Below are 27,507 nucleotides of genomic sequence, written 5' to 3'. Positions count from 1 at the left end.
TTTCTTCATTTCTTTCTTGGTTACGTGTTTGAGAATATTTGATCTATGAGTTTCCTTAGTTGTGACACATGGGACAAAAGGATATTCTGCTGGAATTTTCATGAAATAATTATGCTTTTGCTCTGGATTTGACCCGTGATTCCAATATAGCTCAGGGCCTGTCCCTCTTCAATATAGCATGAGTACGAACCTCCATGGGGGGCTGTGGAAAGCCTGGGCCTGGGACAGCAACCCTCCAGCTTCCTCTGGCCTCCCAGCCACCACCACCCATGCGATGGGTCATTGAGCTTATCTTCAGGACGATGAAGACAGCATCTTGTAGCAGAAAGTGCCCTGGACCAAGAGTCTGAAGCCCTTGCTTGTAGTCTTGACTCTACCGTGCTGAGACCTTGGGTGATTAACACATGTCTGTAAAATATTTTTTTAATAAAAATATTTGGAAGAAATCCTGTGGCACATCACCAGATCAGAGAAGTACTCCTGTATCTCAAGGGTTTTAGATCTCCACCCCTTCCAGCAGCAGCCCTTCCTTGAAATTCAGTGTCTCATCTATAAAATGAAGTCATTGGCTCTAACTCCAAGACAGCAGAGAGGGTCTGACGAGATGCTGTATATGACAGCACCTTGTAAACAAAGGAGCAAATGTGAGATGTGATTCCTTCTTCCCTACAAACCAAGAGGAATTTACAGACCTCACCAATAAGCTTCGATAAGTGGCTCTAAGCTCTGGAAAGACCCAGAAAAAGCATTGTCTAGAGCAGGTGTGAAAAAGGAACTGATACCCATTAACTCAGACAGATACAATGAGGTTACTGCCTAAATGCTTTTAGGAGAAAAAAAGTTCACAATCTAAGCCTGATCCTGGTCAAACCAAGCCCTTGAGCCCTGGGTGAGGAAACAGAGAAGGCTGAGGTCCACATAGTTGATAAACATGGAGCTGAATGCTTGCATTTTGAACTAACTATGACATGGAAAGCCAGTGGTGGTGGGGAGTTTTATTCAGAGGCTGGTGGTATAAGTATCTTGGTCAGAGGACCCAGAGGGGGACCTGATGTTCAGCTGGGGAGGGTTTCCAGTTTTGCCATTTAGAGTTTTATTTGAAGTTACAGATAGGAACACTGGCGTGAAAGACAGTAGCAGCTGGAGGTAAAGGAATTGCAATGAAGGCTGAAAAACAACCCAATGAGCACAGAAAAGCAACACAGAGCAAAGTAGGGGAATATTTGCTTGAATGGGGTTTTTCCATGAGATTATAAAGTTCTTGAGAGCAAGAACTAGGTCTGAGGGGCTTCCCTGGTGGTCCAGTGGTTAAGACTCCACGCTTCCATTGCAAGGGGCACAGGTTTGATCCCTGGTGGGGGAACTAAGATCCCATGTGGCACAGCCAAAAAAAAAAAAAGAACTAGGTCTGATTTGAAGAGCCTGGCACAGAGGGTACAGTTTTGACACATGCTTGTTCAAGGAATGAGTGGAGAAATGGGTGATGAATGAGTGAATTTGTATATGTGCTCATACACATTCTTCCTCCCTTCACCTCTCTCATCATCACCACAGTCACTGTCTCACCAGCTCTTCTCTATCCTGAAGGCATCATCCCTCCCTGACATCTGCTATTGGCCGGCCCCATCTTGTCCTCTGGCTTCTGCTCAGATGCTTCCCAGCTGTCTTCAAGGGACCAACTCCTATGCTGGTGACCCCATCACTTGTCACCCTCCGCCACTCAGCACTGGTTCACGATGCTCCACAGTGCTCACCATTCTTCGGAATTAGTTAAGTTGTAAAGTTATATTTGTCACTGTCTGTTCCTCTACCCCTCACGGGAATACCAGCTGCCCCGAAGCATGGGGTGTGGTGATCCTGGTAACCTCTGTTTGCCCAGAAACTGGTACTGCACCCAATACACACAGATACTCAATAACTATTGATAGAATGTATTAAGGACTCGTTATCAAGCTTATTATAGATACTCTTTGTGGAGCACAGAGGTCTCCTAGGCCGTGGCACTTTATACACATTGCAGTTCCTTGTGCCACTGTAGAATAGGTCTTGTCAACCCCATTTTATAGATTAGCTATCTCAAAACACATGTGTGCACACCCGTGCACAGGAAGTTGTGCTCCTTTTAGCAGAAAGCTCCTGCCGACCTCAGAAAGTCCTCAAAAGTGTGATGGCAAAGGTCTGAATTTTGTGGGCTGAGCCCAGCTCACCAAGACTCTAAGACACAGGGAGTAAGCAGGACGTGTATTTAAGGACACCCCTCTTCCACGGCCAGCCCCGGTTTCCCAGGGCCACAAACACAAACGTGCACTGCATGAGGGGGCTGGTTCTCAGCAGATGGGGGGCCCTCCCTGCCAGGCGGGGGCATGCTAACTGAAGTCAGATGTTGCAGCTTCAGGAGACAGGCCAGTCCCTGTACGTTTGGGAGAACTTGAAAGAATTCTGGAAGAGCCATAAATCTTGGACTGGAGTCTTTTATCAAGCTCTAATTTATCATGGTCTCTTAATTACTTTGACTGGAGAAGTCATAATCCATATGTATTGGAAATTTGGTCGGCCCAGGCCTGTTTCTCATGACAAGGGCAGCTCTTGACACACGCAATTTAACTTAGAGTGGTTCCACTTGGCAGCGACTCTGCCTGTGTCCCGCTGCTGGTTGTGCTTATTCCCCCAGCAGAAATTCTCCCACCATCTCCAAAGTGCCATGTCCTGCATTTGCCCATAAGGTAGAGGCAGAGGAAGAGAGTCTCTCAAGAGACTTGGTATCGACTGGAATAAAAAGAAAACTAGACAATTCCAGCTGAATGTGATAAATGGCGTAAACGCCAAGCGTGGGGTGTTGTGTGGCCACCTAGAAAAGGCACAGGACTAAGCCTAGGGCATCAGGGAAGGCTGCCTGAAGGAAGTGGTCCCATCTTGAGACTTACAGACTTTCGGAAACCAGAGGCCATGTGCAGGCCTGGAAGAAGAAGATAACACGGAATGTTGGAGAACTAACATGAGCCAGGTGTGTGGCTTTATAGGCATGTTGATAAGGCCTGGCACACAGTAGGGTCTATTCTCTGAACTCCAGACATATCCAACATGCCTACTTGGCATCTCTATTCAGTTGGCCGACGGGCCATCTCAAACTTAACATGGGCAAAACGTGACCAAAGCTCTTGCCACATTCCACTCCCCACCCCCCTCCCTGCAACCTCCTGTCCCATCTCAATTCTTCCCCATCTCAGCCCTGGTACCACCATACATCCATCTGATCAGACCCCAAGCCTAGAAATCAAGCTTGCTTATTCCCTTCCGTAAACTCCCTCATCCAGTGCATCAAGGAGTCCAGCTGGTTTTACCTTCAGAATGAATTCCGAGTCTGTTCAGGTATCAGCCCCAGTGCTCCCATCCCATTCCAAGCCTCTACCTGCTTTGCCCAAATCCTGCTGGTGTCTCCCATGGAGGATTCTGGACTCATCTAGCAGGATTCTGTCGTGGTAGTCTCAGCACCCCCAGTGCTGAGCACGCCTGCCTGGGTATACAGGTCTGCTGGTGCACGCTTGGAACTCTATTTGGAAAAAAAAAAAAAGAAGGTACCATCTGTTTGCAGGGCATATGTTAAGTTAACCTTAAAAATACATTCCAATACACGTTAGGTACAGACAAATACTGTTTGATTCCAGTTAAACAAGGTACCTAGAATAGTCAAATCCTAGAGTCAGAAAGTATATTGGTAGATGCCAGGGGATGGGGGGAGGGGTGGGGGGTTGGGGGTGGGAATGGGAAGTTAGTGTTTAAAGGGGACAGAGCTTCAGTTTAGGAAGGTGAAAAATTTGGGAGACGGATGATGGTGAGAGTTGCACGACAATGTGAATGTACTTAGTGCCACTGAACTGCACAGTTAAATATGGTTAAAATGGTATGTTTTGTATTATGTGACTTTTACCACAATAAAAAAAGACATTAAAAAAAAAGAAAATAGTGAAAACTGTTCAATTTTCCTTCAGTCCCCTGCAGTGTATGTTTGGTAAAGGCAGAGGACAGTGTCAGCGGAAAACCCTCCCCATTTGGAGAGCAGTCCCATCATGTCTTCATCATTGAGGGGCCCCAGGCCCGTGTTGAGTCAGAGGTTTGGGGATCCCAGACATGACCTTTGACCTAATGCAGCATACAGTCTAGTGGGTGGGACAGGTAAATGACCAGAGCATCATGACAGAGCGGGAAAGGGCTCTGAAGAAGGAGATCACAGGGTGCTGGGGGACCTGATACAGGCAGGGGATGAAGGGGAGTGAGTCGATGCTGAAAGGGAAGCTTCCTCAGGGCAGGAAAGGCAGTGATGGTCGGGGTGCAGGGGAGACGGCAGTGATCATTTTAAACTCTTTGCTGAGGGTTACCTTCCGCACCGTTTGCTTTTTGACACGGTGTAATCATTAGTAGCTGCCCCACCTCCCAATCCCATTCATTATCCAAGGTGTCCCAGTATGAGCTGTCTGTTTTACAGCCACCCCATTTCTGGGGGAATGTCACCACGTCCAAGGCATCCAGCTAATGGCAGGAGGGGCTCAGTCCCAACGCACAGTGGGCTGAGGTGGAGCCCTTTGCTTTGAAAAAGCTCCCCAAGTAGTTCTGATGCCACATCCACCTTCCTGTGCATGAATGCTCACTGGCTTGGGGCCCACGCGGGCATCCTGAGAAGCTCCCATGGGCCGGGCCCCAGCTGAACACTGTCAGCCCAACCGGTGCAGGTGAAGAAACAGGAAGCTGGATATCTTGCGACATTTTCCCAAGGTCACATGCTCAGCCCAGGCTGGAACTAGTATCGTCTGGATTGAGAATTTATTCTCTTTCTTTACGCTTTGCTGATCCTCACTTTGGCCCTTTCTGAGAGACCTAGAAGCCAGAACCAAGTGAATTTGTTACTGTTCCACGGGCTTATTTCTTTAGCCTATTTTGTTGTTTTTAGTTTGGCTCTTGGTGACAACTGCCCTCCTTCAGACGTGCCGCTGAAGGAAGTTTCAAGTCCATGGACATCGACCAGATTTGGGTTACCAGCCACAACCTGACTCATGGTGTCACCTACATACACCTTTCCAGGGTCAGGAGGGCAGTTTATTAGAGCTTTATTTGCTCACCGCAGAACAGAAGAAACACAGGTTTTGTGCTGCCTCACTGACTCCCCATTCAAGCTGGCAGGAAAGCTGGGCTTAAGGGAAGTTGTTCAAGAACTATAAATCGCCTTCAGTTAATAGACCTCAAAGGTGCTTCCCCATCCTGCCTCAATACCTTTGTCAATTGTTAACCACTACTGATTTATCCTGGGAAGCACACACCTGTTGACAAATATATTGCAAGCAACCCCATGCGTTATGGAGTGTCCACTAAGTGTCAGGTATTTAGCAAATAACAAGCTTACAAGTCAGTCCATATCAGATCCTTTTAACAGATGAGGACCCTGAAATTGGGAGGTGAAATGACTTGCCCTATTGGTGCCACAGCAAGTAAGATGTGGAATTAAGACACCCACCAAGGTTGGTCTGATTTCAATCCTGTATCTTTGCTTCACATCAGGCTACTTCTATCTCTCCATCGAAAGGAAGGGTGCTGAATAATGAATCAGGAGTAAACTTTGAGTTCAAAGTACTGACAGTTAAAAGGGGCTCATAAAATGGCACTCCTGGTATAAAATAGGCAGACACACGGTGGTGGTACTCTCCTGGGCTATTTTGGAGATGAGCACGGTACTTATTTGGCTGGAATGCTGTGTGTGTGTGCGTGTGTATGAGCAACTGTATGTGTGTGCATGTGTGCTGGATTTTGTGCATGTGCATGCATGTGCTTGTTTTGTGTCTGTGTGTGCATGTGCAACTTTCGAAAAGTAAGTTGCAATCAGATTCTGTAAAAGTTAAGACTACGACCAGAAGCCTGTGTTGTTCTACACTGCCAGTAGGGAGCCAATGGTAATTTTTGACTTGGAAATACGAGTAAGATATGAAACTACCTGTAGGATGACTGTTTTCCCAACTGATTCTCTATTCAAGCCTTAATTTGGGGACTTGTCCTTATACAGGAAATTCTAGGCAATCAATAGCATTTATTTACCAAACATTTATTCAGTCAGCAAGCATTTAGTAAAACCTATTACTTGACAGATACTGGTTCACTTCAATATTAACAATTGCAGTTGAATAGGGAAGATACATACGTGAAGAGAGCATTGCAAAACAGTGTAACGGAGTTGATAAACACAAACATGGAAGATTATGTACCTGTAAGAGTTTTAAACCAAACCTAAAAGTTAATGAAACACTTCTTTCAAGTGTCATTGCCTAGGCTCAATCTTACAGGATGACTAGAAGTTAGCCAGGGAATGTGAAGGTACCCCAGAAAGAGGAGACTGGAAGAGAGAAGATATGGGGGAAAGCATCTCCAGGTGATGGCAGAGATATTTACTGACCATATCACTGAATAACCAGGTGTTCCTCTGCATTGCCCCTTTGCAAGAGGGAGGACCATGTGAACACTTCTACCTACAGGCTGTGAGCAGAAGTGCTGCGTCACTTCTAGGCTCAAGCATTTAAGAGCTACTGTGGAAATCTCAGCTCTTTTCCCCTATTGCTCCAACCATGGGGTCCACATGATGTGATCAAAGCATACCGGATCCCTGAGTTGCTTCATGGAGGACAATTTCCCTGGAGGGTCTCCCAACATGCATCAGAGTTTGGGTTCAACCACTGAGATGTTGAGGTTAACTTATTATTGCAGCCTAGTATGACCTACCCTGATTCATAGAGGGGTGTTGGGACTCTAAGCAGTTTTGACATTGCCAAAGGATAAAGAACAAAGCAGAGGAAGAAGTAGCCTGCAAACTCCTTGTCTGAACTGGGAGCTTCTTGAAGCTGCTACTTTCTGACTGAGGCTAAATTCTCTTTTCATCGTTCCCACTGAGAAGGAATGGTGTCTGGAGGGTCTGATAAAGCAATTTCAGCAAAACTGAGAAAGAATGAATATACGTATTTGTATAACTGAGTCACTATGCTGTACACCTGGAGTAATACAACATTGTAAATCAACTCTACTCCAATAAAATTAAAAAAAAAAACTGAGAAAAAGTGCTCCTTCCTTCTCCTTTCCCTTTCTCAATCATCTTGCCCTACAAATCTTAGTCAAACCAATAGCTGGGTCTTAGCCAACCAAAGTCTCCTTCATGGGTGCAGGGGATTTGTTTTGTATACTGCTGAATCTTAGGAGCCTAAACTATGCCTGGCACAGTATTTATTAACTAAGCAGTCCAAGAAGACCAACGTGACAGTATCTCCCTGAAGGCAGAGTAGGGTTACCTTGCAAATTTGAAGTCTGAAGATACATGTTTATGTCCCGGCTCTGCCTTTACCAGCAGCATTACCTTGAGTCAGTACTCCAGTCCCCCTGTACCTCAGCGTTCCCTTCCAGCAAATGAGGATTGCATGGCCACCTCCCAAATTTAAGGAAATGCTTGCCTTATGAAGATGGAAGTTTTCCCAAGCTCTAAAAGAAAGTAGAGGTTATACAACTTTTATCAATCTTTTTTTTTTTCCTCTTAGACTCTAGTAATTTGGTTGAAAGATAAGGTCCATTACCAGAGACAACTGGAAGTGTTGTTTGCAGCATTGCTTGAGGAGTTGGTAAAGTACTTTGGACTTTAGAACCATCAAGGCATTACTTCTCTTTTATCTAAAACTTCCCTAGGTAGCAAAGTCACCCAGATTCCACTGAACAACCACAAGAAAACTGGGTCTGTCCCCAATCAGAAAATCTTGGGAAATCCCTGCACAGAGACAGTTCTAGGACTTCCAAGGTTTCTAAAAACTAGCAAATATGATCTTTTTTAGAAATCCAAAAAGGGTCTCTGAGATTGTACCCCATATCATTATAGCAATGATAAATTTGTCATGACATCTCCAAAACATAGTAATATCTTGCATGTGTGCAACACTTTGCCCTTATTGTCCAATCATTAAAGCAATGCATGTTCATTGCAGAAATAGTCAACTGATAAAGATACATGTAACCATGTAGCTACTATCTGAGTGACTGCAATGTACCAGCCTCAATTTAAAACAAGTTATAATTCAAAAAGTCGCATGCACCTTAATGTTCATTGCTGCACAATTTACCATAGCCAGGTCATGGAAGCAACCTAAATGTCCATTGGCAGACAAATGGATAAAGAAGAATGTGGTACATGTACAGAATGGAATATTACTCAGCCATAAAAAGGAATGAAATTGGGTCATTTGTAGAGACGTGGTTGCACCTAGAGACTGTGATACAGAGGAAAGTAAGTCAGAAGGAGAAAAACAAACATTGTTTATTAATGCATATATGTGGAATCTAGAAAAAAGGTACAGATGAATGGGTTTGCAAGGCAGAAATAGAGACACATATGTAGAGAACAAATGTATGGACACCAAAGCGGGAAAAGTGGGGTGGGGGGATGAATTGGGAGACTGGGATTGACATATATACACTAATATGTATAAAATAGATAACTAATAAGAACCTGCTGTATAGCACAGGGAACTCCACTGTACAGTAGAAACTAAAACAACATTGTAAAAAAAACATACCCCAATAAAAAAAAATAAAAAAAATAAAACAAATTACATCTTGGAATTTCCCTGGTGGTCCAGTGGTTAAGATTCTGCACTCCCAATGCCGGGGGCCCGGGTTCAATCCCTGGTCAGGGAACTAGATCCCACATGCTGCAACTGAGACCAGGAGCAGACAGATAAATAAATAAATATTAAAAAAAATAAAACAAGTTGCATCTCTTAATTTTATCCTCACAGCCATACTAGGAGGTGGATGTTATTATTATGTCCATTTAACAGATTGGGAAACAAAGGCACTGAAGAAGTAAGCAACTTCCCCAAGCCTTGAAAGCTGGTAAGTGGCAAAGCCAGGATTCAAATGAAGGTAATTCAGTTCCAGAATATATGCACCTAACCAAGAATAACTAGAAATAGGTTTAATCTTACTTAATCTTACTCTTATGGTTTCAACTGTGTCCCTCCAAAATTCATATGTAAAATCCCTAATACCTTGTACCTCACAATGTAACTATATTTAGAGACAGAGCCTAGAGAGAAGTAATCAAGGTTAAATGGAGTTGTATGAATGGACCTTAGTCCAATCTGACTGGGGTCCTTACAAGAAGAGGTGATTATGAGACACACAGTGATAACAGGATACAGGCACATAAAGGGACGACTATGTGAAGAGGCAGCAAGGGGGGCCCATCTTGAAGCCAAGGAGAGAGGCTGCAGAAGAAACCAAACCCAAAAAAACCTTGATCTTGGACGTCTACCCTCCATGAATGTGAAAAAATACATTTCTGTTATTTAAGTCCCCCAGTCTGTGGTATTTTGTTATGGCAGCCCCAGCAAACTAACATACCAACACAAGCTAACACACACTATATAGTCATTCAGTCACTCAACAAACATCTACTGGGCAATTTGCAAATATGTCTCTGACCATGCTAGGTCCTGAGTGGACAAAGTCTCCTTCTACAAGACCTTTATTCTGAACAAATTTATTGCCCATGTTTGCCTGTGCAAGGGCCCTGTCCTGATGAAACAGACCTAAGATGATATGAGATGATGCATTATGACAATTTCATTCATTCATTCATTCAACATGTATTTATTCATGCTTCTTTAGGAACAAGCCACCAGGGTATGGAGATAAGAGCTTGGGAAAGTGGCCCTGATCCCCAGGTTGCAGGTACACCCCAGATGGGTGACCATCAGAGTCCTGGAGTCAGTCTTCAGAGGTTCAAGTCTCAGCTATGCCACCTTTTGGCTGTGTGACTACGGACAGGGTTCTTAAACTCTCTGACTGTTTTATAACTGTCAGGAGGGTATCAGAGAGTCTCTACCAGGAAAGTCTGCTGTGAGGAAGTTGTACAACTACGCATGTGAACTCCTCAAGCCAGTGGACACTCCCTTGCACCCTTGCAGTGATGACCAGTCACAATTAAGCACAGAATGACAGTGTCGTTAGGATGCATTTTGAACGTTCCCACCAAAGACATTTGCAGCCACAAGGCTGTACTGGTCACAGGGTGAGGAAAGCAGTCCTGTGGGAAGACTCAATCCTCAGAATGGTGGTCCAGCATTTCAACTTCTTTGGGTTAAAGTTTTCTCATCTGAAAAATGGGAATTGTGTTATTTTCCTCATGTTTAGATATGTTGTGAGTTTGGGCACATGCTATTATTAATCTTCCATTTTGCACGTGAGGAGACTGAGGCTAGAGTGTCTCAGGAGGGAGGCCAAGGTCACACAGCTGCTAAATGTCAGACCATCCGTCTTTTGACTCCAGCATCTATGCCCTTAACCGCAGGTGGGAGGGGAGAAATGGGCTGCATTTCCTTAAATGGCAGAAACTGGGCAAGGGGGAATCTCAGGGCGCGCCGAGGAGAGGATGCGGATGTGCTTGTAATACCCCAGGGACGAGCTCCAAGGACCCTCCAGGACATGGATTTGGTCAGCCCTCCCTTTTCTGGGGGACACACAGTCCCAGGCTCCTCTACTTCTCCCACCAGCTAGGATTTGCTGTGGGAGACCAGAAAAATGGCTCCCTTCATATGCCACCTGGAAATTGAGAGAAGGTTCTAAAAGCCCCATTAGTGTAGCTTGGTGTCATGCTTACTGTTCTTGATTTTTTTTTTTTTTTGTAGTCCAAGAATAGTGCCTTAGAAAATTTTATTCTCATTTCCCAATTAACAGTTTTTGCTTGGCTTTATTTTGTTTTTTTGCACACTAGCCAAGAAGTAATAGAACCTTGACTCCAGGCCTCTGGGGCTGGGCTGTGGACACGGACCCACAGGCTCTGGGGGGAAGGGAGATTTAGGGCCACACCTTCCCCACTCTGTTCAGTTGTCCTTGCTTGTTTGTTTTTGGTTGAGGAGCAAAAAGGGCACTGAGACTTCGACAAGTGCAGAGGTTTACATTCTCATTAAAGTAGCCCCTGACTCTGGGCTCATTAAAGCCATCACGTTGGCAAAGATTCACTCAGGATATGAAATGTTGATTCCGACTCCATTGCCGATGGAGATAAATGAGCATGATCTGTATAACTTACTGAGGAATTTGTAATTTTGGATTCAAACTTGTCTCATCTGTCTGGCTTGGCCTCTACTTCTGCCCTGGGACCAGAGCTGACCCTTTCTCATCCACTCTCTCGAGTTGACATGAGATTTGATGCTATGCCCTGGCATCAGAGTTTCTTTAGAAACCCAAGATGTTCTTAAGACTTGGCTCAGACTTGGCTCTGCCCTTCTGTATTGGGCTAAATAGTGTCCTCCAAAAATTCATGTCCACCTGGAACCTCAGAATGTGACATTATTTGGGAATAGATCTCTGAGGTGTGATCCAATGAAGATGAGGTCATCCTGGATCGGGATGAGCCCTGGGCCCTAATCCACTGACTGGTGTCCTTATTTTAAGATGAAGGAAATTTGGATGCAGAGCCAGGCATAGAGGGAAGATGATGTAAAGACAGACAAGGGGACCCCACGTAGAGATGCAGGCAGAAGCTGGGCTAACGTGTCTACACAGCAAGGGCACCAAGGGTTGCTAGCAAACCACCAGTTGCTGGGAGAAATATATGGGACAGATTCTCCCTTGCAGCCCCCAGAGAGAACCAATCCTGCCAACATCTCTGGAGACTCTCTCTACCTAGGATCCTGAAATCATCCTAGATCAGCAGCAGGAACTAACAGGAGAGGTGAGAGTCAAATGGGCATAGTTTGGGGCAGGGCAGGGGTGTGGGCATTCCTCCAGGTAACCCAATCCAGCTTCTAAGATGCCTTCCTGAGAATCCACCTCTTCCAACTTCTCTCCTCCTACCCATGGGGCATAGGAAAGGGACTGAGAAAGTGGCTGCCCGCCAATGTCTTGGAGACTTCTGACGGAAACACGTTGAGGAATCATGGTTACCCCATTTGAAAAGGCAACCAGATGGTGTCTTAAACCATATGGTGTCATGGAAGAGCAGGACCAAATATAACAGGACTAAGTGATGGAGTAAATAAGTCACATTAACTCCTTTGTCATTTCCAAGGTGATAAGACTACGAAAAATGTATCTTTATATGCCTCTCAGACTTAAAGATAGGCTCCAAAGGGGAGGCCATGGCAGGATATTAAAAGTTTAATGAGGTGCAGTTTCAGAGGTGTTAACATTTGACAACCAGAAACAGCAGTAGCCAAAAACTTATAATCTGAAACAGATGATCAATTATGGGTATGAAAGTCGCTCACTTAGAGTACAGTTCTGGGCTGTGGGGATGTCCTGGGAGGGGAGAAATCAGACGTGGATTCTAGGTTGGCATATGACCCAGGAAAACACTTAGCCTGGGTTTCCTTGCCCTCAAACAAGATGACCACATGTGCGTTGTAGCCCTGATGGAGGTACTGAGTGGAGACCAGCACTGGGGCCATGGTGGGTACAGATGGCCATTGCTCACGGTGGCCTTGGGACAGGCATTGTCAAGGTTTTGCTTCCTTGAGAAATTTCTTACACTGGGAAGGCACAGAGGGGCCGTGTTCTGCATTGTGCCAGGGCCTCTTGTCATCATTCTCATAAAGCTTTCCGCTCTAATGTGATTTTGTCAAACTTTTAACATCTGGTTGAACAGCTCAGAGGGAAGCAAACCTGACTTAGACCCTTCGAATAAAATAACCCATTTATGAAGGGCGTCCAATGGCATTTCTGGAATGTGTCCATGTTGCTGATTTCTAAAGGAGAAGAGAGAAGGAAAGTGGGTTTGGATGTATCAGAAATTTAAAAGAGTGCCCAAGAGAACTGAGAGAGGGGCCCAAAGAGCCCCCCTTCCCAGCCAGCTTTCTGGATTCTTCTGTGACATAAGTTGCCTGCCCTGTATATGTAGGTGTCACCTCTGGCTGCTCTTGGACTGTTTAATGTGTGTATTTTTCCCGAGTAAGATTTTGAGATTCCAGAAGGCAGGCTGCAGCTCCAGCATAATGCATGATTTTTATGCATTTACTCATCCATTCACTTGTGATTTCATTCATTCACTCATGCTTTCATTCATTCATTTTTAGTGGTGAGAAGCACAGACTGTGGTATCGTCCAAAGTCTGGCTTGGGCTTGAATCCCACCCCATTTTTATCATGCAATTTGGGAATTCTCTGCATCTGTTTCCTCATCAGTAAAATAAGACTAATATAGTTCCTAATTCAAATTGTTTTGTGAGAATTAAATAAGGCAAACCAACTCACATAATTCCTCAAGAAAAGAGATGATTAATAAATATCAACAGTCATAAGTCATATAATCAGGCACACTTTAATGTCCAAATATCTTATTCTGTGTTGGAAGCTAAAACATAGGTCAAGTGGCTTTGTCCCTCACAGAGCACAAGTTCTAGTGAGAGAAACTTGTTTACAAACAAATAGTGATTCATTATTTATTAGGTGTTATTATAACACGGTGGTCAAAATCAATAGCATGAACATATTGGACAGTTTTTCTACTGTCAGATACTTTTCTACGTGTTTCACATGCACTCATTTAAACCTCACAAAAACCTAGAAGGTCAGCACTTTTAGAAAAATCTCCATTTGACAGATAAGTCAATGAATCTACACAACTGTCTTATCAATTTGGTTTGTTTGAACCCACAATAATGCCTGATGTTCGTGAAACCCTTTACAGTTTTCAGCTTCTTCCCGTTACTATCCATGTAATCCTCACAAGAACTTGGCACCATGGGGATGGCTGTTATTTTTAAATGAATGTTACAGATGAAGACATTGAGCCATGAGAAGTCTAGGAAACATGCATGTCCAAGGTCACTGGAGCTGGCACACATTTGCTTCTAAGTTTAGGGGATCTTTCTATGTCCTCAACTCTCGCCTTAGTGTTTCTATGAGATGTGTCCAACTGGAAAGACAGGACATTATTTTGATCTTGTTCAGCTCATGCAACCCATTCTTCCCCTGTGCAGTCTATGACCCTCTTTGCATCTCCATTGGGACTTCTGCTTTTCTTGATGGGGTCCCACTGCATTGTCTGATTGTTTCTGATCATTTTTCTCCAGATAGGCTCGTTTGCATTTTTTCCAAGCTGCATCTCATTTTTAACTCATCATTCCAGCTTTGATGAGTTCCTTGCCTGATGCCTCTCACTTTGATCGTGCTCCCAGGCCATTATGATTTAGGATATCTTTGGCAAACTTCATTAACCTGCTCTCAATTCATGTATGGTGCTGCGGAATCAGACCCGGTCCTTCTCACCCTGTATCCTGTAGACTAAGCCCCTGGACAATCAGGCATCAGCAATTTTATTACATGTAGGCTGTTTCTCAACTCGAATTATTGACAGGCGACTGTGTTCATCTGCGTTACTTTGGTGAGGGCAAATTTCAAGGGATGGAAGTTCATGTGTATTTCTGGCACCAAACACAGATACCTACCCTGCTTCCTTCATCTGGTTTTATAAACCTATCTAAAAGGAAAAAAATTCTCCCCCAGAGCACATGTTATTATTTATAGGTTCAGACACACTATGATTTTATGTTGTGATTCTGACTCTTTCAAAAGTTTCCTGTATTCTTTGTTCTGTTGTTTCTCTTATTAGAAACTGTCCTTTGATTTATTGGCTGGGATTGTTCTTTCTTTTCTTGAACATTTACTAGCTGTCAGGCATCTGGTGTAAAGCCCTGTGCCTTTAAGTGCAGACACAAGGGCAAGACCCATGAGAAAGCAATCCTACCACAAAGATTATGGGCCAAACAACTTTGTCCTGTCTGACCATATGAACTTACTGAGCACTTACCAGGGCCAGCCTGTAGTCAGGTATCTACGTACAGAATCATACTTTGAGAAATAGCCTAGTAAGCAACAGCCAATAATCCTCCCATTTAACCAAGACTAAAGGAACTGTTAAATCAACAAGTGGGACTATATCAAACCAAAAATCTTCTGCACAGCAAAATAAACAATAAGCAAAATGAAAAGGCAACCTATGGCATGGGAGAAAATATTTTCAAATCATTTAGCTGTTAAGAGGTTAATATCCAAAATATATAAAGAAATCATACAACTCAATAGCCAAAAATTAAACAATCTGATTTTAAAAATGGGCAGAGGATGTGGAGAGACAATTTTCAAAAGAAGATATACAGATGGCCAATAGGTACATGAAAAGGTGCTCAACACCACTAATCATCAGGGAAATGCTAATCAAAAACACAGTGAGCTATCACCTCATACCTGTTAGAATGGCTGGCATCGAAAACTCAAGAAATAACGAGGGTTGGTGAAGATATGGAGAAAAGGAAACCGTTATATATTGTTGGTAGGAATGTAAATTGGTACAACCACTGTGAAAAAAAGTATGGGGTTTCCTCAAAAGATTAAAAATAGAACTACCATAAGATCCAGCCATTCTACTTCTGGGACTATGTCTAAAAGAAGTAAAATCGCTGTCTTAAAGAGATATCTGCACACCCATGGTCATTGCAACATTATTCACAGTAGGCAAGATATGGACAAAACTTAAGTGTCTGTCAAAGGATAAATGGATAAAGAAGTTGTACACACACACAAACACACACACACAGAGGAATATTATTCAGAAGGAAATCCTGACTTTTGCAACAACGTGGATGGATCCAAAGATATTACGCTATGTGAAAATGGGCCAGATAAAGACAAATACTGCTCGACCTCACTTATATGTGGAATCTAAAAACATAGAATTTGCAGAAACAGAGTAGAGTGGTGGTTACCAGGGGCTGGGGTGTGGGGGAAATGAGGAAATGTTGGTCAGAGATACAAGGTTCCATTTATAAGACAAATAAGTTCTGAGGGTCTAATGTACAGCATGGTGATTATAGTTAATAATACTTGAAAGTTGCTAAGAGAGTAGATCTTAAATGTTCTCACCACTGAAAAGAATTGATAATTATGTGATGTGATGGAGGTGTTAGTATCGTGGTCATCATTTTGTAACATGTATATAAGTGCATGAAATCAATGTGTTATATATCTTAAACTTAAATGATGTTATATGTCAGTTATATCTCAATAAAGTTGGGAAAAAATAAAACTAAAATTAAAAAAAATACTAAATGAATTGAAGCAATCTGGAAGATAAGAGGTGCTGAAGCTGGCATTTGAGCTCAACTATGTCTGTTTCCAATGCACACGCCCTTTGCTTTCATGTACCTCTGGTCCCCCCTCCACCGTACTCTAATGCAAAAAAAAGCATGTGTTACCCCTACCCCAGGTCCAGGCCAGCCCACTCAGCCTTCCTTCTATAGATGATACTTTGACAGCCCATTGCTACAGTCCCCAGCGCCTCGCCCGGGTCGTGCCCAGGGAATCCACCAGCAAACCTCACGGGTGTTTTCATAGCCTAGCTTATGATGGTTTCTGGGGTCAAAACACCAGGATGGGAAAAGGGATTGAAGTTGGGCTTGAAACCATCAGTCCTGGATTGACCCCAAGATGCTCTGTGTAGAGTTCCATGAAATAGAGCAGCCTCCCCACTTTGGGTGTTCTCAAACAGGCTATATCAGATTCATAATCCTGGCTGCCTAAGCTGTCGGCAGTGGTGGTGGGGATTATAAAGAGGTGAAGGCTGTATTCATGTGCTCTGAATTTTAAAGTGGGAAAAATCAATTTTCCCATGGTCAGCACCAGTGCAGATTCCAGCATCCTTTCACTCAAAACAATATTGAAATATTGAAATACAGTTATGGCCGCATGGCTTCTTTACTAATGACCTGCAGATCTTCTTTCCATGTGAGGTTCAACACTAAAGCTCTAACTTTATGTTTAAAGCCCTAGACTGGGCCATTCCCACCTGGCTGTCTCCCTGGTGACCTGAACTCAACAAATCCAAACTGAACCCCAGCCTCCCCCTCTTCTCCGATGTCCTCACTACTGCCCAGCTCACTAATTAGCACCATCATGCACCTGGACTCTGAAGTTCAAAACCTTCCTTTCACTTCCAGTGCTGGTCACCAAATGCATCCAGGAAATGCCTTTTAGACGCCTTCCCTCCTCTCTGCCTGATGTCCATCCTCTTGGGCCAATCCTTTGCCATTTTCTACCAGGTCTCTTGGTTGCTGGTTTCCAGGTTGGTCCCCTCCATCTCTATGTGACCTACTCACCAGAGCGGTCTTTCTACATCTGAAATCAGTTATTGTCATCCTCTTCTCAAAATCCATCCTTAATACTCGGGTGCTTTCCAGAGAGACTCCAAGTTCAACATGAAGGTACCATCTTTCCTGGTTGAGTCCAGATCGGATCTCCAGGCTCATCTCAGGCAAATCCATGACTTTCCCTAATTCTCCCGGAGCTTGAGCTTCTCACTAGTCCTCACACAGGGTGTACTGTTTCAGGACAATGGAACTGTGCATGCAACTGTCGACTGAAAAAATGCACAACCTAAAAGTTGAGAATTATATTTTGCATGGTGGACTTTCTGAGGACCTAAACCCAGGAGGCAGCCTCTCTGATAGCTCTGAGGGATGGCTCTGAAGAGATCAGGGAGGAGCCAGGATATATAAGAGTTTTTGCAAAAAAGCCAAAACAAACCTCCCACCCTTCCACCTCCACAAAAACAGGTAGTCAGAACATCAAAAGATTGCTGTTAAGTAAAGAAAAACAAGACATCAGGTTAATGAATTTAATGCTTATTCTATGTATGGGAAGATGCAAGAGTCTGGGCTCATTGGAGTTATTCCTTAGATATGTACCTTAGCCATCTAGCACCAGTATCCTGTTTTTCTCCATCCTGAATCCCCTCAGGGTGCACAGTTGTGTGGGGGGGGGCTGCAGTGGCTGATGGCTTAGTGGCCGCAGCATCCTTTGTTCGCTGATATGGCAGGGGATGGACAAAATGCTTCTTTTTTCCCCAAAGCTACCTCCTCTCCTTTCATGTAGGAAACTCATCATCATCATTCAAGACCCACTCATGCATCACCTCATGGACAAAATCTTCTCTGACTCTTTCCTCTCTGAGTATTTCTTTTCCTCCATCACTTAGCTGTTCATGCATTCCTTCATTCATTCATGCACTGATGAACATTCACTGAGCCAGACCTGCGGGAAGTACTGGGTATGGAGATGAACTAGACAAGTGCCTCCCTCAGGAAGCCCATGTTCTCAGCGGGCTTGACTGACATACAAAGAGAGATGCACATCCTACCTGCTCAGGTTCAAGGGCTCTTCAGGTACAACTCAATAGTCTCATAAACCTCTGAGCTCAGTTCTATGTGATATTTAAAACATGTGAAAACCACTCTGGGAATCGGGATCTAATACAAATAAGAAAGGCTGATTCTAGGACTTTCTGGTAGGTGGGAGAGTTGGGTGCTGTGGGGAATTTAGAGTCTCGTAAGCTGGACCTTTCTTGAATTCACAGAGCCCTGACCAAAGAGGCAACCAGACCCAGTGGGTATGCAGCCCCATAGGTGTCAGAGGCATGGTCCTGTGCCCAGGAGCTGCCATCAGCAGGTGGTGACCCTGCTGCGTGGAGGTCCAGTACATTTTGTCTTAGAGATTGTCCAGGTTTATTTATTTGTCTGTTTGTTTGGAGCATAACTATTCACAACTCTTTCAAAGCCTGACACCTGGATGACCAAAGAGCCATGTTTGCAAACACATGGTCTTCAAACAATGCTTTTAATTTTTTTTTAATTTTATTGAAATATAGTTGATGTACAATGTTGCTTTATTCTGTATAGCAAAGTGACTCAGTTATACATATATATGTACACATATATGTGTGTGTGTATATATATATAATCTTTTCCATTATGGTTTGTCACAGAATATTGAATATAGTTCCCTGTGCTATACAGGAGGACCTTGTTGTTTACCCATCCTATATATAATAGTTTGCCTCTGCTAACTCCAAACTCCCATTCCTTCCCTCCCCCCGCTTGACAACAAGAAGTCTGTTCTCTATGTCTGTGAGACTGTTTTTGTTTCATAGATATGTTGATTTGTCTCATATTTTAGATTCCACATGTAAGTGGCATCATATCATATTTGTCTTCCTTTTCCTGATTTACTTTGCTTAGTATGATAATCTCTAGGTCCATCCATTAACAATGACAATAATAATCTTTCTGACAACACTTTTAAATAACAATGCCTTCCAAGTAAAAAATACTTCCTCTCTCTCTTTCTCTCTCTCTTTTAACTGCTGATTTGGAACATATCTTATTTTCACGTCCTCTTTATCCATTTCTATTCTGTTTTTAATTCCAGAGCAGTCAGATTCTCAGTTGTAAAAGTCGGTAGGTGGTCAGCTCACCTTCTTGTCCTGAGTCTGTCCCCTGGGTCGCCTCTTCCTACTCAGAGAGGGAAGTAGCATTCTTATTAGTAGCAATGACTTCATCCAGAGATGAACTTCTAGAAAACAAGAACTGTGTCCTTTCCTTTCAAGACGTATCCCCAGTGCCTAGGATGGCGGTTGGCACCCAATAAAATCTCAATAAATATTTGATGAGTGAAAGCGTGAGTTACTGAATCTCTAATGAAGTTCCCAGCCATTCCAACCTACAATGTATATTAAGCCTTTGCCTCTTTTAAAAATTGTTTCCATTTATTCAACATGAGACTGCTTATTTCCTTTCATGCTCTGCGCTAAGCACTTAACAGACAATAGCTCATTTATTTTTCTTAACAACAAATCTCTGTGTTATTATTAGCTCCATGTTCATCTTGAGAAAACTGAGACTTGGAGAAGTTAAATATTTCACCTAAAGATCTTAAAAAGGAGGATCACAGCCACCTCCTCCCCCAGATACCACCCTTTGCTACTAGCAATTTGGATTCTGTCGCATTGCTCTTATAAAACTGCTGGCTTGAGGGTTCCCAATGGCCTTTTGTATTAGTTAGGAAATAGATTTGCCTGCTAGTAATGGACTGCAAGGACTGTGTTAGTTTGCTTGGGCTGCTGTAACCAAGTACTATAAAATGGGAGGCTTAAAACAAGAGAAATGTATTTTCTCATAGTTCTGGAGGTGAGGCATCTGAAATCAAGGTGTTGGTGAGTTTGTGCTCTCTCCCTCAAGGAACTCACCCATCAACAAGGCTTTCCCGCACAAGACCTTGGAGTGGACCCCATATCAGTTGCCTTCTCCCCAACTTCTCTTCTGCCTTTCCAGTCTCCTGATGGATCCGCTACCCCAGAGGCTCCTAGACCCGTGCCTGAGGTCAGTGAGCCCAACTTTGACTCTGAGGTCCTCCCCAGACCCCTGTCTCCTGACTGCTGCCACCTGCTCTGACAACAGAGCACCGTGGTGAGCGTGTGGCCCGAGGCTCAGAGGGTCCAGTCCTGGTGCTGCCCCAGAACAGGCCTCTGAGCTTGGGCAGGGTGCTTGACCTTCCTGTAATCAGGCTTTCATCTGTAATTGCTCTCTGAGCGCTAGTGGTGTTCATCAGCCCGGAGCTGGGAAAGCACCAGTCCTCTCCTAGTGAGATCGCACCCCTTGTCTTGAAAGGTAGGAGTTTAATTTCACTCCTTTACTCTTACCAACACAATGGCCTTTCAACTAGTTTCCTGGCTCCTAGCTTATTCACAGCTAATCACATTCCCATGCTCTGGTCCTCAATCCTCTTCAGCATAGCTCCGGAGTATCTCTCCTGCTCAAACACCTTCAATGGCTCCCTATTACCTCTTGATTTGAGCTCAAGCTCCTCAGCTGGGCATTCACACCCTCTGAATCTCTCTGTGTCCTTGATGAGTCCCCTACACTCCAGCCTGACATTCCCTAGGCCCCTAATCCCATCGATGCATGTTTAAATCTCATTAGTCCTTCAATATTTCAAACTACCTACTTCCAGAAGCATCGCTATTCCTCTTACACAGTCACTGTCTTTCCTTCCTTTGAACCATCTCCCTCCAACCCCACAGCATCTGCTTCCTCTGTCTTACCTGGGGTCACACACCTGTGTGTTCTTTTCCAGTCCTCTTGCCCCGGCCAGCGGCATCATGCTCAGTGTGGTGACACCCAAGTGTTAAGTCACTAGTAACAAAGAACTAAACTTTGTGATCAATTTCCCTATTCTTTAGAAATCTGAGCAACTCAGCATTAGCTCTGCAACCTCTTCACCCTCACTCATCTGCTATGCCACTTGCCTTTCTTAGGAGGCTGGCATTCCAGAAGCCTGGTGACAATTGTGCAGAGCTTGACCACATCAGTGGGTCCCCTGTGAAAGTCATCCAGCTTAGAGTCTCAGCAGAAAATAATCAGATGCGCACAGGAGCTGCCGCAGGACCAGGGCAGCCAGACCGAGTTCTCTGGGCTTTGATCCCTTAGTCCCCTTTACCTGGCACCATAGTCTTTGGTACCCTAAGGCCTGGCTCCACCTTCCACATGCCTTATGCTCAGAAAAATGAATCCATTTACCCTTAATTCTGCTGGAGAATTTTAATAAAGCCATTGCTTTATGAAAAACATCTGCATAAAAACAGATAACCACCTATTTTACATATAATGATAATAAGAACAGATTCAAAAGGAGTTGCGATTTGCTGATCAACAACTGAATTGTCAGGCCCTGTGTAAGTTAATGTATGGTATTCTTTATTTTCATGACAGCACAACTGTCTTGGGGGTCAGTACTATTATTCTAATTTTTCAGGTGAGGACATTGTCAGCAAAGAGGTCACCTGAGTAGGAAACATCAGGGGCATGAACGATACTCATGTTTGCCATAGGCCACATTCCCTCATTTATATATGGGTCTGGGTAATACGTACCATAAAGGTGGAAGGATTATAAGAGGCTGCTACAACATCTCCAAAACCAAGTCACTCTGAGAACAGACTTCTGAGTCTCAAAAGATTTTTTTTTTTTCAGTTGTACTGAGGTATAATTGGTACATAAAAACTTCGCATCTTTAAAAAAAAAAAAAACTTATTGGAGTATAGTTGATTTAAAACATTGTGTTAGTTTCAGGTATACAGCGAAGTGAATCAGTTATACATATACATATATCCACTCTTTTTAAGATTCTTTTCCCATATAGGTTATTACAGAATATTGAGTAGAGTTCCCTGTGCTATACAGCAGGTCCTTATTAGTTATTTATTTTATATATAGTATTGGGTACTATTATATATAGTAGTACAGTTATGGTTACCGGGGGGCGGTGGGGAGGGATAAACTAGAAGATTGGGATTGACATTCACTTCGTCACACAGGGAATTTCCTGGCGGTCCAGTGGTTAGGATTTGGCGCTTTCACTGCTGTGGGCCTGGGTTCAATCCCTGGTTGGGGAACTAAGATCCTGCAAGCTGCACAGCACAGACAAAAACCAAACAAACAGAAACTTCACACAGTTAATATATACCATTTGATGAGTTTGGGCGCATTCATGCAGTGTTACCATCACCACAGTCAAGGTAATAAACATATCCATCACCTCCGAAAGTTTCCTTGTGTCCCTTTGGTTTTTTGCTGTTGTTTTCTCAGGGGATGGAGGGGGGAGGTAAGAAGAGTTGTTCAGTGAGTGTAAAAAGTTACAGTTACAGAAGATGAGTAAGTTCTGGGCGGCTGCTGCCCAATGCCGTGTCTCAGTTAACAATAAGCGTTATGTGCTTAAACATTTCTTCAGAGGGTATATCTCTTCTCAAGTGTTCTTACCTCAGGGGACTGTTTTAATTTGTATAAAATACTTGATTTATCTCTCCTGACAATAGTAATGATAAAATTGGTCTTTTGTTGCCTGGAAGGATCTGCTACCATGGGACCCGTCCCAGCCTGGCAGGCAGCAGGATCCCTGCCGCCCCGGCTCCCAGAGCCCTTCCAGCCTGTGTGAGTCAGCCTCCTTCTGCTCCTCCAGCGAGATGTCTCTGTTGTCAAATCCGAAACCTCCTGACACTCTATACGCAGCATCTGGCTGGTCAGTCGTTTCTAGCATTACGGGAAATCTCCTGATGGCTCAAGGCTGAAATTTGACTTCAGTAAAAATAATGCTAAAAAGAATTTTGTGAGCAGTGCGTTCTTTCATTTACAGATGCTGCACAGTTCTTGTGGCTGCTGAGTATTTGGAGACTGACAGCTGCAGATTTGTCCACTTCCAAATCTCAGAGAACGATTGATGTCACTTCATTTCATCAGCTACCCTCGGTGTCATGGTGGTGATCTCACCAGAAGGAGAAAAGATGCAGAGAATGGCTGACACCAAGGGCCTGAAGAGTGCCAGCAGTGTTCCAGGCTCACCATTGCCTTTGCCTTATTAAATCCTTAGGCATCTTGGCCATCTAAGCAGTTGCCTCATTTTGCATATGAGGAAAAATGAGCCTTAAAGACCCGGCCACAGGTCAAAGTTCCTACTGTAACTCAGTGGCAGAAAAGCGATTCAAATCCAGGTCCCAGACTAAATTATTTTATTTTTTTTCCCCTACTAAACCACATGTCTCTCTTTACATGCTTGCCTGTGCTTTTGATTACTTTGGGATATGTTCTAGAAATGCTGGGCAGAACCACGAGGGAGGGGCTTAGGGTCAAGGACTAGCTCACCAGCCACAAGCATCATTTTTCCCTGGGCTAGGACTAGGTTTGTTAAGTAAATCCTCAAGTGAAAGAGAACACTTTTCTTGGAAAAAGGCTCGTAATTTGATGCATGTAAACAAACTCTTTTATAAGAGCCTCTGTCACACTGGGGTCTGTGGGCAAATTACATCAAGCAAAGATCAGTTTTAATTGAGAAAGACCTAAAAGGAGGCGGGCTCAGTCATGAGAGCCAGCATCTACTGGCCACTCACTGGTGCCAGGCATCTTGCTAGGTACTTCACATGTGTGTTGTGTAATTTACTCTTCCCTATAGCCTGGCCTTTCTCTGTTTGTTTTGTGTTTTGTTTTTTGATTTTTTAGTCTGAGAAATATCTTTTGATTCAATTTTTAAAATACACATGCATAATTCTTTTTCTTTATATGTAAAAATATCTCCAAAAATCATATATAAATTAATTGTAAGAGTAGTTATCATAGCATCAGAAGAAAATGATATATACTAAGTGGTCTGATTTATTTTAATAAGATAATGTAAGTCTTTTTTTTTTTGTTTTTGGTAAGTTGTGTCATTTATTTTTTATTTTTACTTTTTAAAAAAATTTTCAATTAAATTTTTATTTTATATTGGAGTACAGTTGATTAACAATGTTGTGTTAATTTCAGGGGTACAGCAAAGTGATTTAGTTATACATATACATGTATCTATTCTTTTTCAAATTCTTTTCCCATTTAGGTTATTATAGAATACTGAGCAGAGTTCCCTGTGCTATACAGTAGGTCCTTGTTAGTTATCTATTTGAAATATAGCAGTGTGCACATGTCTATAGCTCTTTGGATATTAGCATCTCTCTGTTGAATAGACCAGGAAACTGAGGTACTGGTCAAACAGTTAAAAGGAGGCAAGGCAAGGATTCTGAATCAGACAGTCTGATGTCAGAAGCTGTACTCTTAACCACTAAGTTCCTCTCTTCCCTATCCTTAGAGGGGAAGGCCCATGCATGCTGCCAAGGTCACACTGGTGATTTTAATCCAGCCAAGGCCTTCACTGTTAGTGGTTTAGCATTCTATATATACCTGAATCCATTTTCTAGGGCTGCTGTATAAAAGTACCACAACCTGGGTGGCTTAAACAACAGATGTTTATTGTCTCACAGTTGTGGAGGACAGAAGTCTGAAATCAAGGTGTTAGCAGGGCTATGCTCTCTTTGAAGATGCTAGGGAATAAGCCCTTCCATGACCATCTCCTAGCCTTCGGTTTATAGAAACATTACTCTGGTCCTGTATCTTCACGTGGGATTTTTCCTATGTGTCTTCACACTGTCTTCCTTCTGTGTGTGCCTGTCTCTGTATCCAAATTTCCCCCCTTTTATAAGGACTCCGGTCATACTGGATTTGGGCTCACCCTAATGATCTCATTTTAACTAGATCACCCCTGTAAAAAATCCTATTTCTAAATAAGGTCACATTCTGGGTTATTTGGGGGTAGGATTTCAACATATCTCTCTTGGGAGGTCACGATTCAACCCTTGGCGATACTGAAGAAGTTGGATGCTTACCAAGACCAATGCAATAGGGCCCAAGATGATTTTCTAGTTTCATTTCCTGCCACCTGCCTCCCACCCCCAAGCAGCAATCTAGCTCACCAGCCACACAGCCCTGTTCCCTTTGGAACACACCGTAGTCTTTCAGTCTTTCATGCCTCTTTGCCCTGCTCATGTTGGAATAGCTTTCCTCACCTGATGTATCTGAGAAGTCTCTGCTCATTCTTCAAGGACCAAGGGTTCATACCTCTCCCACCTGGAAGTCGCTACAGCACCCACTCTTATACATCTTGCATTTAGTCGTACTCCTTTTCTGTGGTTCCCGGTGTGATCCTCTCCTTGCTTATTGGTGTCCCTCCAACAGCGCGTGAGCTCCCCTGGGCCAGGATCTGTGCCTCAGACACAGATGTGTCCCAGAGTTTCTATATACAATGCCCAGTCCATGCAGTGGTCTCAATGCTATTTCTCTCATGAATGAATATCATAGTCTTACTTCTTCTGAAATTCACATGCTCAGTTTCACTAACTGTCAAGTAAGAGTTAAAAGTCTAAAGTTATTATGCAATCCTATGGTTTCTTCTGAATCTCCAGAGAATATCTATTTTATGTAATGTTGGATACCAATCTCCCAATCTATAACTTATCTTTTCATTTTTATGTTTTTTAAATAATAGAGTTTATTTTCTCCTTAATGTTTTGTGCCATTTGTGTCTGGTTTATGAAATTCTTCCCTAAAGCCATGGAGACCATCACCATTTTTTTTTCTTCTAATAGTCTAAGGGTTTTTCTTCTCATATTTAGGTCTTTAATCCATTAGAATTACTTTTTATGCACATGGTGTGAGGTAGCGATCTCACCTTTTCCCCAAATTGATAACCCGTCAATCCAGCACCACCTGTTGAAAAGCAACAATGGAATTTTTGCTTTTTTAGATTCCAGGGACCCTTGAGAGTTAATATTTGATTGATTCACTTATAGCTTATGTGCTTCTCCATTCTATTTTAGACACAATATGAATCTTGTAAACTTGGAGATAATCTTCCCCAGCATCATGGAGGGTCAAAAGACTTAATTAAAAGTTCGAGGATATAGAACCCCAAGTCTTTATTTAATATGCTGACCATAATTACATAAAGATTTCTATAAATTCTGGCATGATAAGAACTTTATGTGCCTCTGTTTTGTTATATTTAAACTTTAAAATTATCAGAAAGAGATGAGTGCTTTAATGAGTTCAAAGACATCAATGCCAGAGCAGTTGGCTACTTAGAACCACAGTGGAAGGGAAAATGCTGGGATCACTTCAGAGAAGGATTTGGGAACACATGCAGATGATGAACTTCTGCCTAGAACCATTTTTAGCTCTTTCTATAGTCAGGATAAGTGGTTAGAATTTTTTTTTTTTTTTTTGGCGGTATGCGGGCCCCTCGCTCTTGTGGCCTCTCCCGTTGCGGAGCACAGGCTCCAGACGCACAGGCTCAGTGGCCACGGCTCACAGGCCCAGCTGTTCCATGGCATGTGGGATCTTCCCGGACCGGGGCACAAACCCGCGTCCCCTATATCAGCAGGCGGACTCTCAACCACTGCGCCACCAGAGAAGCCCCAGAAAATCTTTTAAAGTGAGAGGGCCTTGGGTTTATCCCTGGGAAAACCAAGAAAAGAGTGAGAAAGGAATTCTAAGTCCTATTTTTCAGACACAACTGGGGATAACAGAAACCCAACAGACCGCAAGTAGCTTAGTGAGGAGAATAGAAGCAAGTAAGCTGGATCCACAGGCTGGTGGGGACAAAGGAAAGGCCATATGGGGAAGACACCCTGGGGATCAATCAAGGAAAACAATAATGATATAACCATAACAACTGCTACTAGTATCACTGACTCCATACCTAGTCAAATCTGGGCACTGTGCTAGGTGCTTGATATTTCTCTCAGATCGTTATGCTATCCAGAGTATAAATAAGGAAGTGAGGTTCTGGGGTGATAAGTGACTTGCAGGGGTCACTCAGTCAAGGTTATACATGGTACTCAGACCTAGGGTTCTGAATAGGACCATCTATCATCATGGTGTATGTCAGACTATTCCTGGCACATGGCAGGTCTTCACTAAACACTTGTTGAATTTTGCCAGAGGAAGAAAATAATCAACAAGTAAGTGATATTCAGAGTATTTCTGAAGCCTTGAAAAAATGTCCCTGTGGACCTGGGGCCCTTTATACTTGTGACGCAAACCTACTCTTGTTACTTTCTACATATTTCTTGTAACCTCACCAAATTGATTGTCAGCATAGCTGAGTGGACAGGGACCAGGCTCCCACGTCACCAACACCTGGCTAGAATCCCAGCTTCACCACCTATTAGCCATGGAGGATGTGGGCGAGTTCCTTAACTTTGCTGACCCTCGTTTCTTCATCTGTAAAACGGAGCCTGCGA

This window comes from Grampus griseus, assembly GCF_964374135.1.
Source record: "Grampus griseus genome assembly, chromosome: 2".
Classification (NCBI taxonomy): Eukaryota; Metazoa; Chordata; class Mammalia; order Artiodactyla; family Delphinidae; genus Grampus; species Grampus griseus.
Note: the sequence above shows the minus strand (reverse complement) of the source record.